This window comes from Cottoperca gobio, chromosome 21, assembly GCF_900634415.1.
Source record: "Cottoperca gobio chromosome 21, fCotGob3.1, whole genome shotgun sequence".
In the NCBI taxonomy this organism is placed as follows: domain Eukaryota; kingdom Metazoa; phylum Chordata; class Actinopteri; order Perciformes; family Bovichtidae; genus Cottoperca; species Cottoperca gobio.
Genome location: NC_041375.1, coordinates 22,057,974 through 22,079,500, shown reverse-complemented (window position 1 = coordinate 22,079,500; position 21,527 = coordinate 22,057,974). Strand labels below are relative to the sequence as shown.

Sequence of the window (21,527 nt, the reverse complement as noted above, 5' to 3'; positions counted from 1 at the left end):
ACCACATGTATGTTTCACTTGAACAAAAAGGCATGTTGCAAGCACAGATAAGGTCCCGAGCACATGACAAGTAGTGCTTAGTATAATCTTTTACTTCTATTGAAATTCTTTACTATACTTTTGTTAAACTAAGCCAATCTCCAACTCACTCGCCGCAGACTCCGCCATTGATTCTCTCACTGAAAACATTTCTTATTTACATTCTATCAGAAAGAAAAACAGAATAGCTCAGTCGACTTGTAATAAAGTCATATTAACATTATCTCCAGAAGGGTTATCAATCAATGTTGATCTAAAGATCTCGACTTCTCGTGTCACTGACGGTAGTTATATGCAAGATCTGATTGATGCGCACGCTGTATGTCTTCTTGGACAAACTACAACCTTAACTCTTCGCCTCTGGCCGTCACCGTGTCACTATGGTCTTGATGTTGTTTCATCATCGTTCTTCCAGGTCATTGATCTTTGTTTGAAGTTTGTTTTTTCGCCTCTTTAATATCTGTAAGGCAGTTGTCCAGATTCATGGTCGGAGGATCGATCCTCTGCTGTAAACATTTCTCTCTGTCAGGGTTTTGCTGTAGATTCATAAGTGTTACAAAGTTCTGTTAAAGCCAGTCAAATTGTTTATTGATGGATTCCAAGATCTTTATTCCCACATGTTCCTCCACATAAGGCCTGTGAACACAAATACTGCATCCAGTTATCTACCTTTGCTGTTGTGGCGTATGGGTTAATTTTTGCATTTTACATTGAAGGGTTTTACTCACACTGCAAGCCAAAGTTAATTGTAAACACACACCAATTGACTTGATACAGTGCTTCAAAACCCATCTACTCCAAGTGCTTGGCACTGCAGCCTGTAGCTGAAGAAGTATAGTATTTATTGAGGCTTTCACAGGCTTGTCTGAGAGTTACTGTCCTGAAATGGTGTTATAAAGTATTTCAACTAAATATGGTATGTACACACACTCACAGTGTCCTCCTAATGTGATGTTGATATCATAAAACATTTACAATATGTGAAGTCATTTGTAATGCATCAGCAGAAGGGATCTGGTGTTTATTTCTAACAATAAAACCGGTGGAGTAAAGGCAGAAATGTGGCTAATTACAGAAGTTATTTACTGTCCTGTTGAGTTACTTTACGAGCCTCCATCTCAGCTCAATTGGACTTTTCTCATTTCACTCCGGCCAATGCCTTTACCATGATTACCAGTTAGTGCTTTGCAATGACTGCTTGTTATCAAGTGGTTCATTAAGGGTAATAGCATACAACAGCCACATTTTCTTTAACTTCCACCCTTTCCTCATGTCTCCCACAGTTCATGACAGAGAGAGAGAGAGAGAGAGAGAGAGAGAGAGAGAGAGAGAGAGAGAGAGAGAGAGAGAGAGAGAGAGAGAGATGCAGGGCAAAGAGTCGAGAAACAAGGAATCTGGGAAATTAAGTCTGAGAGAAATAAGACATCTTTCACCCTGAAGTGTCATCTGAATCAGTATTTGCACATATGATGCAATGTTCTTGTCCTAATAATGCTAAAGTAGTTTACATCACATTAGAAGTTCTCCCACGTATCAAAATGTGGAAGTTACTGCTTTAAAATTAACTTTTGTTCTTGTCTTGTAAATTAACAATGTAATAATCCTGGGCGCTATTAGAATATGTCATAATGTGTAGAATCATTTAGAAGGCTAAATATGTTTCAGGGTGATAAAAGGCAATTATGTAGCTCACATCAACAGTTTCTGCCAGTACCACAGTGATTCATTTTCCGCATCACATACTGGATGGAAATGACACCGACTGACAGTATGTCTTGCGGAAAGACAAATGTTGCTATGTTGACTAAAAAACACAGCATAAAAAGTAGTTTTATATGGAATGGCGAGAGGATTCAGGAGTGATTGGGTGAGGGTCGTGTTCAGTGGGGGTTGGGAGGTCGAGGAGAGGGGTTAGGGTTGCCAGTGGTGCGGCTGCAGAGTCTAAGGAACCCGGGGGGGTCAAGACTTAGGGAGGGGACACAGCTCGATGAGCTTCCTTCTTTAGCATTATCTCTTTTTATTTCTTAGCACATTCCATACACCCCTGTCCCACATTGCAAACGTAAGTAGATGATGAAAAAAACATTTAAAACGTTTAAAGAGAAGATCAGCAAAGTTGCCTTGTGTTATTAAATGTACAGTGTCACACTCACACACACTTTTTGTCCACTCTCCCCAGTTCTGAAATGAATCCAGCGCCTCTGAATTAGATTAGGCATCTTACCGGGTAACAGGGAGCAGGTGGTGGAGCGGTTACCTCCCCCTTTGATGTTGGGTCTGAGCCTTTCAGTGTCAGGGACAGGTGAAATGGGCACCGCAGCTTTTTGCTTGATGAAAAAAAACAAAACATCAATAGTTCTCTTCATTTTAAATTACCAGTATGTTTTAAGGCTGTGATGTCGCTTCAGAAGGAATATAGGTTTTTCACACACACACACACACACACACACTCTAAATGTCAGGCGCACCGGTGCGACCAAAGAAAATTAGACTTGCACTTGATAGATTGTTTGCACTGTGGAGCCCTGATAGGCCCAAACACACACACACACACTAATGGAGAGGTGTAAGAGCGAGGGGGTTGCCCATGCAAAGTCACTCACTCTCTAATAGCCGGGAGGTTCTGTGTCTTGCTCTGCGGCACCTCGGCAGTGCCCAGAAGGCAAACTGCCGCATCTCCAGGTACCAGTCCACACGCCACTCTTGGTCCGTCTGGGGACGTGAACCGCCAACCCTCTGGAACCCAAGCCAAGTCTCTAAAGGACAGAGCTACTGCTGCCCCAGACTGCTGACCCTCTGGTACCCAAGTCAAGTCCCAAAGGAAAGAGCTACTGCTGCCCCAGACTGCTGACCCTCTGGTACCCAAGTCAAATCCCTAGAGGACTGAGCTACTGGTGCCCCAGATAACTGTTGTATGTTGTAGATGTTTAATAAACTGTAATTTCTCTGGTCATGTTAGCTCTCTCTCTCTCTCTGGGCTTTTTCTGTGAAAGACCTAAACCTTTTCTCTGCACTTCAGGCGGAACAGCATTCATAAATCATACTCTGATTTTGAAATGGCTCAATTTATGAGTTGTTTGGTGCAGCTGCCTTTATGTGAGAGGCTTGAGCTGTTCTGTGCAGAGGCCAGACAATAACGGCTTCCGTGTCAAAGTGCAAGTGAGATAAATGACTCACGAGCATCTGCTGTTAAACTGTCCTCTCACTGTCGCTGGGTCAGGGACATTTCCTCTGCTCTGGTCACACTGATGAGGCAAATGTGTTTCTTGGTGAATAACAGCATACTACAGTTCTCTAAGGTAAAAGCTACATCGTTGCTTAAATCATTTTCAATACTATAATTTCCTGAATTTTATTTCTAACTTGCGACCAGTCACTTCTAGAGGCGACTTTGTTATTTATTCTAAGTTGGTAACACAATTCTTATAACCAATGGGCAGAAAATAAAAATGGAACCCAGGAAAATATACCAGGTTGTAAAAACAACAACTATCTGGCACATGAGGAGATACATATGTCGTTTTCTCAGGAGCTGATGTAAAGCAAATAGCCAAAAGAGCTGTAAAGAGAGCGAACGTAGGACTTAATCACCAACTGGAGAGCAACAATTGTATATAAATGCTAATGATGCTATGTGTCCACTGTGTGTGTAAATGGGCAATTGTTTGCTGACATGTCAACGTAATAAGGCAATAATATATCTGGGATGTGTGTCTGTCAGCTTGTTTGGAAGTTATAGTGCCCCCTAGTGGCCAGAATCCCATTAATGCAGATTTAAAGGTGCCCTGTGGAGTTTTCTTGTAAACAAACAGAGTTTCTGTTTACCTGATCCGTGTGCATCCTTGCGGTCTAACAAGCGTGTTGAATGTATTCCCTTCCTCATTAAATATTTGCGAAGTCGAAACCTACATGTTTGTTTGGGAGCAGTCTTCTTCTCTGGCTTTGATAGCACATTGCAGCAAATTAATCCTTTTTACAGAGTTGTTTTTGTGCTGCGGTTTTCTTCTCCATGAAACATGTATGCAGCTTCAATGTTCAGGTTAATATTACCCAAGCTGCGAAAGCAGAACAGAAAACACAGCAGCATAGTTGCTGAAATCCTCCACGACTAATGCAGAATATGCAGCAGAATGTTAAGCTTGGTGAACAGGTGAAACAGGATTGAGAGAAGAGAGGACAGTGAAAACACTGCTTCTCAGCCTGGTGTTACGTTCGTATCCATAAAGGTATCCATACCTTCTAACTAAACCAGATATTCTTCTGTGCCGATGGCTCAACCAGAACAGTTTCATGTGCGTCCAAACATTGGAATTACTCCAAGTACACCCAGAAATAACACCCCACCCTTCACCACTCCACTGCTATACAACAAGAGTATTATTTAATAGCAGTTTACCTCAAGTAGTAATTTATTTTTCTCTGTAGTACCAGTTCTCCACAGGACATGGATATTGCGATGTCTTTTCTTTATTGTAGAAAGAGTAGATAAAAGCACAGCGTGGCATGTATCGTCACTTAGAGACAGTTGTTGTAAAAGGGCTGAGGAAAATAGAGTAATGTCAGGTTCCCTATGAAGAGCAACAGGCTTAGTGCTGACTGCTGAGAGCTCACAGAGCAAAGGACATCAAGAAATTAGATCCAACAGAGGCAACAATGAGAGAAGGTCAGACAGTTTGAAAAGGTTGTTTCAGATCAAACGCCGTGTTGAAAAATGTACTAAGAGGGCCGCAGGTTAAAAGGTAAATCCATCCTGAGAAAAGACCAAAACCAACAATGTACTAGTCTGTCAACACTTCCCTCCCCTGTGTGTTCCCACTGAGGACATACATCTTTTTCAGGAGAAAATAGTGCATTTGTTGGGGACTGCTGTGGTAAAGTGAGTATTTACAGTAGCATGACGGTGTATGTTAGATTGCCTCAGAATGAACTCCAGTGTTCCTGTTTTTCTTCGTAATGAAGGAACATGTCAGACGGTGCAACAGTGTAGCTCACTGATGCGTTTTTAAAAGGTTTTGGAAAACAGTGGAGCTCTATGGCTTGATAAAACAAGCATAAGTAAGATCAAAGTATTGCTGGTTTTGGTGTTTTTAATGGGATTTGTTGACAGTAAGAACAATATAGAATATTACCAGAAGTATTTTATAATGAGGGGATCTGATCTTTGTTTATCTCTGCAGGAATAAATGTACCGTGGAGCCATTATATTCACGCAACTAAATGTTACTCTTAGTGGTGACATGTAGAGAAAATTCTTATGTTGTTTTCTAAGAGTTTCTTATTGTATAAAAGCTTTTTGCAAAGAAGCTCAGCCCTTCAGGCCCCCGAGGTAAAGAAGCATTAAAGATGAGAACGGTGTCACAGTCTTGATTTTTGTATATCCTGTTTTATTTTGAAGTGTTCACTCCCCCTTATGTCATGTCTAGTTGTACTTCCTGTCTGTGTGTTTTCCCTCTCTGATTGTTGATTTGTTCCTCCTGTGTCCGTTCACCTTGCCCTTGTGTTTTAGCTTCTCTCCCCAGCTGTGTCTCGTTCCCCTCATTTAGTGTCTGTGTGTATATATCCCTGTCTTTCCCAGTGTTCCTTGTCAGATCGCCTTCTAGGTGTCACCCTTGCAGATGCTTCCTCGTGCTCTTCCTCGTGCTCTTCCTCGTGCTCTTCCTCGTGCTCTTCCTCGTGCTCTTCCTCGTGCTCTTCCTCGTGCTCTTCCTCGTGCTCTTCCTCGTGCTCTTCCTCGTGCTCCCCGTGTCATCCTGGTTTGTCTTTTCAGTTTACTGTTTACCTTTTTGTTTTTTGTAAACTTTTTGGAATAAAGCCCTCTTTTTGTTAATCTCCTCGTCTGCCGTCTTGCATTTGAGTCCTCACCTTTTCGCTACTGTGACAGACGGTCTGGAGAAAGCTTCATTTTCTCAACGTGGATGCAGGAGAAACTTTCAACAAATGCTAAATAACATTAATGAATCACATGATACATATTTAGTTGTTGTAGATTGGCGGATCTGGATCACAACTACTGCAAACTTCTGTCCCAGAACGTGTAGAGAAAGTATTAGATTGTGCTGTCTCCGGCTGCGAGGGTCAGACTGAACCATAATGTTGGTCCAAACCTGCCGGATGCATAAATTAGGGCTGCAGCTAAAGATTATCTTCATTATCAATTCATCTGCCGATTATTTTCTCAATTAATCTTTTGGTCTATAAACTGTCAAAACATCGGTAAATGCCGATTCCAGTTTATCGAAAGTCCAAGGTGGTGTCTTTAGATGTCATGTTTTGTCAGTCGAATCCGTTACGTTTGAAAAGATATCAAACAAAAAAAGCTATTTGAAAAAGCTGAAAACAACATTTTCTGACATTTTTGCATGAAGAAATTTCCTTAAAAGGTTAATCAATTATCAAAGAGTCAATTGACTAATCGATTAGAGGAGGAATCGTTGCAGCTCTAGTATAAATAAGCAACTGTTTGATAACAACTTCACCATAGTGATGTTAATATGTCATGGTGTGTTCCCCAAAGATAATCAGTTATTGCAGGCTAGTTTGACTCAACAATAATATTACATTTTATTTACAGAGCGCTTTTAAAAGGTACTCAAAGAAGCTTTACAGGTACATATAACATTAAAAATTACATTAAGAAAAACAGGACAGCAACATTAAAACATATAGAAGATCTGAAGAGGTGGGTTTTGATTTGGGATTTGAACATGGTGAGATCGGCACAGTCACGGATGTGTTTGGGGAGTGAGTTCCAGAGGGAGGGGGTCGGCGATGGAGAAGGCTCTGTCACCCCCAGGTCCGGAGCTTGGTCCTTTGTGGCAGGGACAGGAGGTGCGAGAGGGAGTGTGGTGATGGAGCAGGTGGGTGAGGTAGGAGGGGACCTGGTTGAGGAGGGCTTTGTAGGTGAGTAGGAGGATTTTTTTTAAATGGATGCGTTGGGGGACTGGGAGCCAGTGGAGGTTCTGCAGGACGGGGGTGATGTGGTCACGGGAGCGGGTGTGGGTGAGGAGACGGGCGGCATCGTCTCACGCCACTTTAACAACCCCTCATGGTCTCAAACGCTTCATATTCAAATTTCAAGTATTGTCAAAATTGGTGGTGGTTGAAGGGTTTTATTTTATTTTTGAAACTAATTACACTAAACCTTAATAAGCCGTATTATATTATTATTGTGGAGTGTGGTTCCCTCTGTGCATGAGACTGATTGACAGTCTATAAGTGTCATACCCAGTACCCAGGGCCAAACTACAGATTCACAGGGATCATATTTTTGTCCACTTCTCACTGAGACGTTTCCTAAATAACTGCTAAGCTGGGGCTGAGGACTGTCACAGGTCTTCATTCGGTCTGTATATTTTTCTGTGTGTGGGAGCTGTCTGGATGGATTTACTGCGGGTAACTTACAGAATCCTGACCATACTGAATCTGACAAAACTGAGCAGTGAAACAAACACTTAACTGCAGTCTCCAGCGTTAAATTATAGTCACCAGAGACACTGACTGAGAGTCCTGTTCTATAAAGCTGTCATGATTCTGAGGTCACAGATACTCCAGACAAGGAGAAGGACTTTTCATCTCGTAAATGAATTTAGTTGACTGATTCATTTAATTAAGCAAGCTCAAAGACAGATCAGTCACAGATATTGAACCTGATTAGTCGACGGTTCCTCTAATTGAGATACTGAGTGGAAGCTTTCTAATTCAAACGATGCAAACCAGCTGAATAAAATTAAGATGCAATTAGGACCAAGTGCACTGATGATGTGTTGATTGAAGATCTATAAAGCTGTGAGTTCTGAACATTTCAATAGTCTGTCCTCGATAATGTTTCATTAACAGTATTTGATTACATTCTGCACAAATCATTGTACTTTTGTCGTTAAAACATGTTTGTTTTAGTGTTTTTCCTCTCTAACAAATGACAGTTCTCCACTGATCAGAAGCTTCTGCAGGGGCTGGGGATCGAACCACCGACCTTCCAGCCACTGGACGACCACTCTACCTCCTGAACCACGTATGATCCTGGTATTTTCCAGGAAGTTTTAAATGATTATATGCAATCAAATGAAATAAAATATTCTATGTATGTCACAGTGTCTTCTCCCAAAGGATGGAAACACCACATTCAAGTGATTTTGACCACGCATACAAAGTGCAATATTAACAAAGTAAAGAAGAACACACGAGTTTGGAAGACATCTTTTTGTCCCCCTCATGGTCACACCAAGACTCTTCACCAAGGCATTAAAGGACTCGTCCAACCACCTCTGAGCCCCATATTTTATGTCAGGGGTGTCAAACATGCGGCCCGGGGGCCAAAACCGGCCCGCGGGATGACTTTGCAAAGTGTGAAAATGTGTTTTGATCATAAAGAAAAATACTGTTCCAGATACCTGTGACAAAATGTGTTGTGCCTTTTGTAGATACACTGTGATCTGTAAGTTGTAACACACATGTGTAAACGATAAACTGAGGCAACAACTATTGTTGAAATTGTACCTTTTCTTTCTTAAGAAATGTCAGGTTGTTCATAATGTTTTGTAAAGAGATAGTTCATTAAATTTGAACATTTTCTGAATCTACTTGTACTTTCTTGCACTAAAACGAAGGGGATTTCTTGTCGTTATTTATGTTATCATGCTGTGATGTTACTGGTCCGGCCCACTTGAGATTACATTGTGCTGCATGTGGCCCCTGAACTAAAATGAGTTTGACACCCCTGGTTTATGTAGTGAATCTGATTTTACTGTGTCAATCAATGCTGTTCTTTTACATAACTTTCAAGATCAGTTCAGGTCTGATTGATATGCATGTGATGCCTCTCTTTCACTTGACCTACTTCAACAACAAAGCTTAAGAGTTTTATCCCTTTTATTAATATTTTAGTTATTTCCATAATTTGTTTTTTTTTCATAACATGATACAAACACCTACACTTAGGAGAAGAAAATACCGAATACCACAAAACAAAAACAACCGAACACATAAAAACATGTATTTATCAGGATTTGTTGATATTTTAATCATTTGTATTATCAAAAAATATCAGATGCAGGCAGCGAGTGTGTTGTGTGGAAGTCGGCTATCCAGGTTAACCGCATCCCTACGACCTCCTGCTGTGTGGGTTTATATTTCATACCACTCACATCACCTCTCCGCGGTCGCAGGGCTCTTTTCTCTCAGCCACAGTGAAGCCATTAGTCATGATAAAGTAACACTCAGTGATGATGGTTTGACAGGGTAATTTCCATGCTAAAAAAAATGGATTTGATCAAAATGCAGACAGAAAGCATGTAATTACCAGGACTAAACACAGTAGGATACAGTCAAGAGTGGTCATACTGGTCATTATATCAAATGGGTAGTCGATTATAGGGCAGAAGTAGAAGATCATTTATGAGCTTTGTTGGAGAAATGTCACATTGAAAAGAAAGAACTTAGATAATCTAACACTTCTATGTTGGGTCATGATTTACTATCAATTTTATATTCAGGTTTAATTGTATTAGCGTATGTGGCAATGATCTAAAACACAAATGTGATTTGCATTCATCGCACAGTGGTCAAATTGCAAAACACATGCTGTCAGCATTAGCATATTAACCAGGCTGCACATTTTCAAAAACATTTCATGAAAATGTGACAAGAGCATTCAGCAGAGTTCAGGACAATAGCAGAGTAATAGAATAAATAATAGATTACTCAAAACTGACTTTTAAACTGGGCTAACCATTTAAAGGATACAGAGCAGACACAGCGCTGACAGGTTTGCATTATTCATGGCCACACACACACACACACACACACACACACACACACACACACACACACACACACACACACACACACACACACACAGCTGCAAGCCTCAGAAAAAGAGATGAAGAGCGGCTGGGTTGGATGTTTTTCTTGATTCGCAGAGACAGGAAGTGAAACAATTTGAAGAATGATTCATGTGAATGAGACACAGCGAGTACATCAATACGTTTTAATGGAAGAGATCACTTCAGTGTCACCTAGTTCTTAAAAGGTTGTGTGCTTCGCGCTGTATTTTGGGATACTTGTGACGCAAGGTTTGAATTGAGATAATTGCCTCTATGAACTAAATTACAACATTAAATATTGTTATAAGCAGAGGGTATTTTGTTTATATTGGGAGCATCTGTTTGGTATCGATAATCCCCAGTTAATTGTCTGCTTGATGTCGCTGTACTGTGGGATTATGGGAAGTCAAACTACAATTGTCATTCTATCTCTATAATGTTGCTCAACTGGATCCAAGTGCAGAGAAGACAGCACACATGTAATTATTGACTTTATATCTTTTACTTTTTATTACTCAGGTCAATAAGAAAGCAGAAATAAACCCCAGATTCAGCGACCCTGGACGTGTTCTGGAAATATGTTTTATTCTAAATAATGATTCATGATTTACAGTAAAAAGATTAATATTATGATCTGATACAGAAATTGAAAGAGGAAGTTTCCTGTAATCATTTTTGGGTATTTGTACTTTCTGTTGGGAGCACAGTCTCGTTTATTCTTGACCTTGGGAAGTATGCGTGACAAAATAATCTGATTTTAAAGGGGACATATTTTTCCAATTTTCAGATTTCAGAAGTATCTATTAGAACGTGTTTACATACTTTAATGGTAAAAAAAAACACATTGTTTTTATGTCTGAATATACCTTTAATTCACCGTCTGTCTGAAAAGCTCAGTTTTAGCGCCTGTCTCTTTAAGATCATTCTGCTCGGATTGGTTTATGAGAAATTAATGCAACAATAGTTCTCAAGCCGTTTGTGGACAGATTCAGATCTGAATGGATAAATCCCATGTTAATCCCACAATAAGACTGGGATGTCTTATTTCACACTCTCCAAATATCCACACGTCTGTGCACAAGCACTGGAAAAGGGAAGTTTTTCTTTATATGTCCAGTATAAAAAAGTTTTCAAACACATCTCTTGGCTTTCATCAGTACTGGAAATGCTGCCATCCCTCTGTTGTCCATACGTAGGTCACATGATCGCTACAATTCTGCAGTCAAATATATGAAACATTGATTTTTCATGTCTTCCAAGCTAAATCAATTGTAACTTTTTACATAATCACAAGTATATTCACATATATAATCTCACGGATACTTCTTTAAAAAAATATGCCAATATGTCCCAGTTTCTGCTGATCAGAAAGATGCCCGACAACCAGTTCCTCCCCACATAAGAATATGAAATGCTTTCATGGAGAATCAAATCTCAAAAGTACCTTCACAATAAAAACAATCCTTCGTGATAATGAGAAAGTGCTCCTTCAATAATAAAATGCCTCATTAATAATATTAAATGCCTCTAATAATAAATGAACGCCTTCTCGATAATAAGGAAATGGAGTTTCAATAAAAAATAAACCAATAAACAGAATAAAGCCTGCCGGCGTTAGGTTATCGTGAGGCAACCATAAACTCTTGCACGAATAATACTGAAACTTGCCCTGATGCAGATAACCTAACGGAAAGGTGTCCTTAAGAGTTTCTAGCTGACATATCTGCTAAAATTAGGTTTGCATTAAGTCAAGGTCGGCTCTGAACATCATGGGTATGCACTTCCCTCCCTCTCTTAAGCCCTAAAGAAAGGGCGTCGTCACACTCTGATTGGTCGAGAGGAGAAATGCACCAAGCTGCTCTCAATTGTTAATAAGGAGCCAACAGGTGATCTGAATAACCCTCCAATCAACTCAGGGGAGCTGTGACGTTCAGCTGGAATGAATTGGGGGAAAGGGAAATGACAACAAGCACCAGAGAATGAAGGACTGCACATATCAGTGTTAGAAGAGTTAAGAGTTAATTTAGATGTTGTTCTTGTGTGGTGGTAGTCCCTATGCAATGAATCATTTTCAGAGAGATAGAGGGATCCAATTTGTGTGTGTAGCTACTATTTTGTTTACACTTAGAGTGGAGATTGGGCATCGCATTAAAATAATGAGCTTCTGTATTTCAAGGTCTCAATGGTATGGTTTTCAAGTTACATAATGGAGTAATTCCTCTGTGCCTTGAGAGGAAGAAGCATCCCCAGAGAGTGCAAGTCTAAAGAAGCAGAGACTATACATAACTGTGAAAGTGCAGTAATTACCACATATACCGAGATTTAAAAGTAATGCATTGTTCTGCACCATGATCAAGAGAAAACTTTCTGATATCTTGTAATGGTTTTTAAAATTGAGTGCCATAAGACAGGATGTGTTGATAATGAAGTTGTCATATTGAGAGATAAATGAGAACCCGCATGTAAAATTAGTGGAGCTCTTTACACCGTTCAAGTTGCAAATTCCTTTATTAAGATAATAAGGAATAATGTTTTTCTTGCTTTCTTTGCTGTGAAGAAGATGGGTACCACTCTCCAGGGGCAGATTAATGCACAGGCTGGCCTAGGCTGCAGCCCAGGGGCCCCACATGTGCAAGAGCACAGATATGGGCCACGACTACCCAAGGCATGTGGTAGAAACTGTCTCAATGCGTTTGTATGCCAGTGAGCCCGAGTGTGTGCGTGTGGGTCATGTTGTATTCTTAGCACACTTTCACACATTGAATTAAATTATTTTTTTCTGGTAAGGCATGATGAGTCAGAGGGGGGGGGGGGGGGGTGACTAAAAGAGTAGCCTCGGGGTCCCTGACACCCTTTAATCCGCCACTCTCGTGTCAATATGATAAATGTGAAGCTACACCCGCGAGCTAACTTAGCTTAGCACAAAGACAGCTAGCTAGCCTGGCTCTGTCCACCTCGTAAGCTCTTAACATTGTCTCTTTTTTTAATCAATACAAAATTGGTGTTGTTAAAATGACAAATTGCCATTTTACACAGAGGGTTGTGTATTTTTGTGATCACAACCAGTTGCTCGACAACGATCAAAGACTCCAGGAAGATTCTTGTCCCGACCAAATAAAACTTTTTGTCCTTTTATCTTTGGTTTGTTATTTTTTTTGTCATTGATAAAGTTTTGAGTCACAACACAAAAACCTCAACCCACACTGTCTGCTACATCATCCCGTCCTGAAAGTCTGTCACTGCTGCAAATGTGTGTCTGTATAGTCTCCTACCAGCATGGATTGAACAGGTGCCTGAAAAACTTTCTCCAGCCAATTTATTCTCCCAGACATCTGCTCATTGGTGTGGCGGTGCCAGCTTCTTCCAAGACACTTTGCACATGAACAGAGCTGCTTGAATTTAGCCTGACAGCGTTTTCAAATCCAGGTCATGGAGGACACAGGGAAATAGAGTTTCACTGAAGTAATGGACTAGATAGCATGTGTGAGATTGACCCCTCGAACTCTATAAAATGCAATGCAGGTTTCTGTAAAATTACATCCCAAATATAACATAATATTCATAATGTATGACCAAGGTTTTGACTCAAACATGATATCAACAACATCATCATATCAACAACATCTGGACATATTTTCAAGTTATTCGTTTTGAAGAAGTTAAATGTTTCACATATTTTGACCAGAACTTGTTTTTTGTCTGGTTTCCCAAGATAAGATAATCCATTCAGCTACAATATGTGGTTATTTGGCAACTTGACCTCACTTAGCATGGTGGAGAGTAGTCTCTTTATACCCCGCGTGCAGTGCCAGCTCAGGAGACTCCTCTAACAAAGTAACAGTATGTAGACGCATGAGCTGAGTGTAATAAGAGGGGTGCGGCGCTCCCCTTGGTGTGCAGATTCTCTGATAAATATTGATGATGGAAGGCAGGCCTGTTGACATAGCAAGTGGCTGTGACACAGTTACAGCTGGCAGTGAGCTGTGGAGAGCTGCACTCTTGGCACTAATCATTCTCACTGAATGCTGGAAGTGCTGAGTGTTGCAACAAACCCCTCTATTAGATCACAGTAACACAATGAAATCAATCTCTATTTGTGCCTGCGATGTAGGCGTTTTTCTGTACATGTAATGCACCCGGAAATGCATGTCCAGTATGTCTGCATCCAGTGTAGTCCCTTCAACTGTGTTTCATTTTAAAATGCTGGAGGATTATTTCTGTTACTGCTTTAAATCAACAGAGCGAAAATAAAAAGAGTAGAAAATGTTCTGTTTTTGGAATTCTATTGATTTAATTGTTTTTAATTATTAATTGAATCCAGTTATTTTTAAAATAAAAGAAAAATACATTTTAAAAGAATAAATGGGACTCTGTTTTTCATTAAATAATTCATTCATTCCAATGCCATTTATTTCAAAAGCATTTCAGTCTGACTGGCTGAATTGCCATTTCGTTTCACTTCACTTATTCGCTGAACAAATCAGAGAAGTGGACAAAAACTCAGAGGTCTGTATCAGGAGAGTACTGGAGGTTCAACCTTTATTTGGTGTTGACATTAAAGGTGACAGTTGTCTTTTGCACAATAACCTTGTACTGTATACAAAAGCCAGTTAAAGCAGAACTTCACAGTTACATTCACGCTTACAATTACAGGCATTGAAACATGCGGCTCTGAAATGAAAGAAATAAAAGCTAAAAAGGTAAAAGGATAAATAATTTAAATCCAAGAGTAAAAGCCTAGTTAACCCCAAAAGAACTACTGTACTTTGATGGATGCATGTATAGTAGATGAGTACTGCAAAAAAACATGTTTAATAAAATATTAAAAATAGAAAATCAAAGCATCTTAGACTGTTAATATCAGATGCTGTGAGTACAGTCGTACAATGGGAGTGAACTGTTGTCTACATGTCAGATTGTATTTCAAAAGCTTCAGTGTAGCTGCGGCACGATCAAACACAAGTCTTCAAATCACTGTCATCCATCTTAATCACACACTTTACTTCAACATGAGTGGCAACACTGAGCTAAAGGGTTAATCCTGGTGCAACACCTGCAGTGTATCTTATACCTTCCTGTGTACTAGAGGAGTGAGGCAGAAGCCCAGTCGAGCAAGGCGTACTGTGTCAGTATATCAGCCTCATTTCCATACCGTCGAGTCCCACAAAGCAACTTGAGCTAAGTTACCATGGAAACTGATACTTCCAGACTTTTCTGGTCCAGTTCTCGGAATAAGTATCAAGTCAAGCTTATCTGTAATTGCGCAGCATTGCATTTATATCAATTGAGAGTTTGTGTGAATGTGTGTGTGCACGTTTAGATTAACAAGTACTTACATTATAGCGAAAAAATACAGGAAAAGGAAATTACAGGAAGCGCAACGCTGACGAAATGGCACACATTCCAAGGTTAGTACACTGCGCTAAGTGCGTTAAACATCTATAACTCATTGAAACATGTCTACTGATAAGGAGACAGTAATATCGTGTGTTTACTATAGGGCAGTGGAGGATCTATGTGTGATCCAGCTCAGCATCAGCGACCCTGCAGATGCAGCTTCATCCACTCCAGGGAACAGCTTGTTTACAAAAGCACTGCCTCGCCGTGCCTTTGGTGTTGTTACGCTGAGATTCGATTTTTTATTGTTCAAAGAGGTCTGTTATTGCCATCAGGGTTTATATCTCATCACAGAAAGACATCAAAGGGAGATGAGCATCCTTGTGATTCTTTAGTGTGTGCCTTCTGGAGAAAACCAGCTACATCTCTTGGGTAAGAGGGACTCCTGAAGATCCCCTGTCCTGCTGTTCTCTTCTTCTTCGCCTGTTCTTGCTTTCTTTTGTGCTGAGGGAGAATACAAGAAAAGTAACCACAGTATTTCAACAGGATGTTGCAGCTGCATATTATGTAGACTAAAATCACTAAATCTTTGATTGTGACACTGATGTGGATGGACACCGTTGTTTTACAGTGGAATGCACAGCTGAACTGAGCGGGGAGCTTCTCATGGGTGGAAAACAAACTAAACACTATAGTGAAGATGAAAATGTTGCATAACTAAAAAGAGAAGCTCGCAGATAAAAGAAGGAAATCAGCTTTCAACATAAATCCTGGAGATTAGGATCAAGATGGCAATGTTTGTCAGTTGGTCCACCACTTATGTCCAGACTGATATATCGCCTCAACTATTGAATGAATTGCCACGACAGTCATTTCCCCTCGATCATCCATCCTACTGAGACTACCAGCATGTTGACATTTTTTACTTTTAGTGACATCGCTACATGGATTGCCATGAAATGTGCTACGGACACTCATGGTGCTCAGAAGATGAACCTTAATCACTTTTGTGACCCCTGACCTCTCATCTGCTACCAGCAGGTCAAAGTTTTCAAATGCTAAAACATCTACCGGGATGTATTGGTACAAAGGTTTTTGCAGACATTCATGGCTCCCAGAGGATGTATCTTAATGACCTTTCTTCTATAGCGCCACCACGAGGTTTACATCTGTGGTTTTGAGTGAAAGGTCTGAACAACTATTGGATGGATTGCCATGAAATTGAGGACAAACATTCATGGTCTCCAGATGATTAATCCCAATTTCTTATGTGATCCTTATTTTTCATCTAGTCCCATTATCAGGTCAATATTTCCCTTGTCTAATACTTTGATTTATGACCAAATATCTGTTAAACTAATGACGTTCCCATCAGCATTGCCTGTTATTGCTAACGTCAGCCTGTTAACACACTAGCTGTAGCATTTACCTCCATGTATCTAGCCTTGGCATGGCTGTAGACTCCTGGTCTTGTTTACCTGGAAGCAGTGCTCACAAATGACTTGTGTGCACCAGGTTTGGATGCCTGTCCAGAGAACCAAAAAGGTTAAAGTCCTCTGATCTAATGGGCAGTTTGCAATAGAAATTACTCAGCACATTCATTGTCCGTGTCCAATTACCACTGCTGCCTGTGGGGTCTGAGGGCAGTGCTGACATTCTTCCTAACACCTTAGTAAAGTATTAAGCAAACATATCAGACTGAATGATCAATAGACAAGTGTGAGCAGAGGGCTTAAGGAAGAGAGAAGCAATCAAACTCTGATGTGGACATAGACAAGTAAAGTCAGTGTGACACATGACTGAATTACACAAATTACAAAACCAGCGATAACCAGCGACCCACTTTTTGACCCTCTTTGTTAGTTTCACCAACATCTGTGTTCATTGCTTCCAATCAAATGTGTGGTGGCGGTTTAAATGAGAACTTTATCTTCTGTCTGTGATAATCAAGCACTGAAAATAGAAATGCATTCGCTCTAATGAGGACAGTGTCCATTTGGGCATGTTACATAAAGGTTACTCCAGACTCCTTGTGCTTCTGTGAGGCTATCTCTTCCACAGAGCAACACACAGACAGAGACAGGAAGTCAATGATGAGGTTGGGAGTGTATAATCACACTCAGGCTTAAACTATTTGTCTACACAGAGTTGTTATTGGCAATATCACAGTTCTAGACATTTACAGTCCACACCATCCCTTGTGGGGATGAGCTTTCGCTTTCTCCGGTATTAACAGATTGCAGGAGGTGAAGTATCAGATTAGAGATGCCCTCAGGTAGCCAAAAACACACATTAATCCTGTAATGACCCACTGTGCTGAAGTGAACATTATTTTTCAGATGACATGAAGCAAAAGTTGGTAATGGTGTCTGCCTGCTCAATCAACTTTCAAATCTAAACTCTTACCTTCCAATATCACACTGAGATCTCAATATTTGTACTTCACATTTCCTGCAACGCTGGAGAATAAACAATTCACACCAGTCGAACAACATTCAACTTCACACCGCTGGTGACAGCCCTTCAGGAGAAACTAACAACGTGAAACCAATTAGCACGTTCACTAATTAGCTGCATTTCCAAATTTAAATCTTCCAGTCTTACCAATAAACACAATGATTAAGTATCTAAACAATATCATTACAGAACATTGCTGAAAAAGAAGAGGATTGAGACACTGCAAAAGGTCAAAGCTAGACACCCCCAATTTCGTCCTCCATTGTCTCGACCTGTAATGGGTAAGGCACAGGGCGAATGAAACCACATTCTCCGCGGCTGCACACAGAACAATCACACAAGTTGCATCTATTGATAAAAGATCTCCCATTTATCGACATCTAAAATACAAACAACCCACCTTTTTGAAATTAATCATGTTTCCTACACGGAGGATGTTTTCCTGGTCCATCCAGGCAGGTTAGCTTCTGAAGGAAAACAAAGCTCAAAGCTCTACATGCAGACACAAACAAACAAAAGAAAATGCTTTTAATTAATCCGGGTTCATTGAAGTTTAATGAGAATTCAAACCCCATCGCACCCTTAGAATGTCAAGTCAATGAGACCTGTGAGAGGTCGAGCTGCTGATGGGGACATTTGCCAGAAGCAGCTGTTGGGTGTACTGTATACATTGACCGAAGCCTCAATGAGTATCTTTCATGCTGTAATATTCATGTAAACAGTAATGCCTGGTATAACATCTTTCCCATACTCTTGGCCTCGTCATATTCCCTTTTATCCTTGCCTAGTTTGAATTCCACATTGTAGGAAGAACATCATTCAAAGACACTTTGCAGGTAATTCTTGATTAAATAAACACAGGGACTCTGGCTGCCACCAGAGACTTAACAGAGAAGGAAACCGACTCAGCATGTGCAGGTGGTGCATCCCAGAGAATGTGCAAAATGACATTTAGTTGGCAGCAGGAATATCACATTTCTAAGCGTTATCTTCACAAAGAATATTTAGCAGATGCTTTACTGGCAATTAAGGAAACTTTTTGGGTACATCTTTGCCAATTAACTTTGTGTTAGACGAGAAAAGAAGAGAGGAGGTTTGGGTTACAGGAGGCACAAAATCAAAAGAATACATCGGCATCTTTAAAAATGAACAATACAGCAGGGAAGTTAATGATGTCACCGCTGCACACGCAGCATTGTTGTGTTGATGAACGCAAAGCATAAACGTATAGACAAGGAAAACAGGTGCCTGCAGAAGCGTATGCTGGCGCATATGAAAATTAGCGTATATGAACGTATACAGAGCCTATTGATAGCGTATCACGGACTTACACAACACGTATCGGAGCGTATGGCCAACTTTTCAACGAATGCCCAACAGATGCATAATGCATTCCTAGCGTATTCCTTCGCTGTATGGCGGAAACTGTGCCGGCTTATACGAAATATCGGCAATACGCTGGTGTACGTTGTTGAACGCTGAGGTTGTGAACATTTTTTTTTGCATGTTCAAAAACTTTTCATGGCCTCAGTACGTGATACGCTATCAATAGGCTCTGTATACGTTCATATATGTTGTATATGCTCATTTACATATGTGCCAGCAGACGTTTCTCCCATATGGAACTGTGTGACTATCCCAAAGCAGCCAGGACGCTGCTCAGTGCTCAGTGGGAGGGTTACTGCTTCATGCAGAAATGTACATTTAAAGGGTGACGTCATCGTTGAACTTTATAAGTCTTTCAGTCATGTTAGTATCTTGTCGTTTTTGATGATCATTAACGCTGCATTGTAATTTTCTCTACATGCAACTGCATGTTAAGGACTTTTTTTTGATTATCTGTCTGTTCATGAGTTGCTTTGTGAATACTGAGCCATCTGGATGTCGATGTGTATTCTTTAACTGTGTGGGCCAATTATACCACCTCAATATGGAACTGCTAAAACTTCAGAAGTTTTAATATGCGTCAGATGTTTTTTCTTAAGGTCAAAACAACAACATTATTTCTTAAAAAAGCTAATTTAGGGATACCCATTTCAAATTAAGACAACAGCCGTGTGGTTCGTAGCGGCACAGCGCAGCGTCTGAGATGTTCAGGAGGGAATAATTATGGTGGTGATTAATGTAATTGTATCTATAAACTCGTTTTTTTTTGTCTCAGCACAAAAACAGAGCTTCACTTATGACAAGGTGATATGATTTGCTAGTGTCAGCCGGCCTTGGTATAGAATCCCCAGTTGGGAGCTTAGCCGCTCTCAATTAAATCCACAACCGAGCACTTTGATGGTGGAGGGCTGCGCTGTGAATTAGCTTCTATGTGAAGCTTTGGTAGCTCTGCCACCGGCTGAGTGCGCTCACTCTGACCTCTTTCCTGTCCTCAAGCAGAGACACAGAAAATTATAATGAAAAGTCAGCAGTGTCACTGAAAAAGTATTTCATTATACATACTATAATAGAAGACTGTAAAAGTGAAGTAAATTATAGGACACTGCGTTCCTTTATAAAGTCATGATGCCAACGGAAAAGCTATCATCAGCAAGTTGACTTTAGAGCAAACTGGTGTTAAATTGTCATAATTACCATTCTGAGGTCTCCGGGGACTCAACCTTTCCAGCCAGAGGAAGTGAACACAGCGCTGTCTGTCACATTCAAGATGGATACCAATGGAATTCCTTTTCCTTTTCTCTGCTTGTTGTCTTTGCTGGACTGCTTGTGTTTGTCAGTTGCTACTCGGGGGACAAAGGGTTTCTATACTTTCTTCTGTGGATGAGAAAATCTATAAAAGTACCCCGATGAGCATGAAGGGGAATGAAACTCCCAGGACTAACAGTAAAGGTGATTTGTGTCTTGTTTGTGTCAGTAAGTAATTTCATACAATGCACAAGGATTTTATTATCAGTAGTATTCAAACATCATGATGCAACCTATTCTGTCAAGACATAATAATTACGTTTTGAACCGTGTAATTTGTAGGTTGAAGTTTTGGCTCGACGTCGTTGTGTTTTGACAATCTGGTGATTTGCCACCCGTACGATTCACCTACAGATAATCAAACTGAGATAGTTCCAGCCCAGCTACTGGAGTTTGATATTATGATTACTTTGGCCTTCTGCCACTGCAATAAATGTCAGATAATGGATGGAAATCTCTTATAAAGTGTGAGTGTAAGTCATCAATTGTAAATGCCAAGTTTTGGTCCGAGTACCTCGAGATTGTCTTTGCTTTTAAACACACACTGATAGTTATTTGCAGAAAAAAAAATGGAGAAGTTTACTGTTTAAACAAGAGGTGAGTGGGCACAGGTGGAAACAATCAGGGGCGGGGCAGACGCTGACGATAGCGGGAAACCACACAAAGACAGGAAGTAAAGGGATCTGGATTGAGATACAAGAGGTAGGTACAACATAAAACAGGAAGTGACATGAGAGACAGTGACTGACAAGACTGGACAACGTGAAAACTTCAACAAGCTCGACGAGACATGACATAAATGTATTGCTGTGCCGCTGATGCTGGCTCCCCACCAGTGTGTCCACTGTGGAGAACACTTTACAATGTAAGACCACTAAACTAGAACGTTAAGCGTTAACGTTAAGAGCTGCTCAGCTAAAATAAATGTTGACTGTAGAAAACCTTTAAAATATTTATGATAAAAGTGGTAAACATCAGGTTCTGTTAGTCAGTCAGAATCAAAGAGAAAGGGCTTGTAATGTTACATCAATGATCGACAGCAACACTGGGACAAGCTTATCACAGAAACAAAAGAGAATCCCTAAATAAACCAGAATACAATTCAAGCCACCTGCTTCTGTGACTGCACTACAGAGAGAATACAACAGTTCACTGCGAGGCCGTGTGCTTTCTCTTTAGTGG

At 40.4% G+C, this 21,527-nt stretch overlaps 1 long non-coding RNA gene across 1 annotated transcript; it reads right to left on the bottom strand.

Annotated features, from left to right (window-relative positions):
- Positions 1–14,411: 14,411 nt before the first annotated feature.
- On the bottom strand, positions 14,412–20,825 carry LOC115026601 (uncharacterized). The gene is made up of 3 exons (XR_003834304.1): positions 20,235–20,825; positions 18,055–18,146; positions 14,412–15,701 (listed from the first exon to the last, which is right to left on the bottom strand). It is a non-coding gene; the product is annotated as an uncharacterized LOC115026601 (long non-coding RNA).
- Positions 20,826–21,527: the final 702 nt, after the last annotated feature.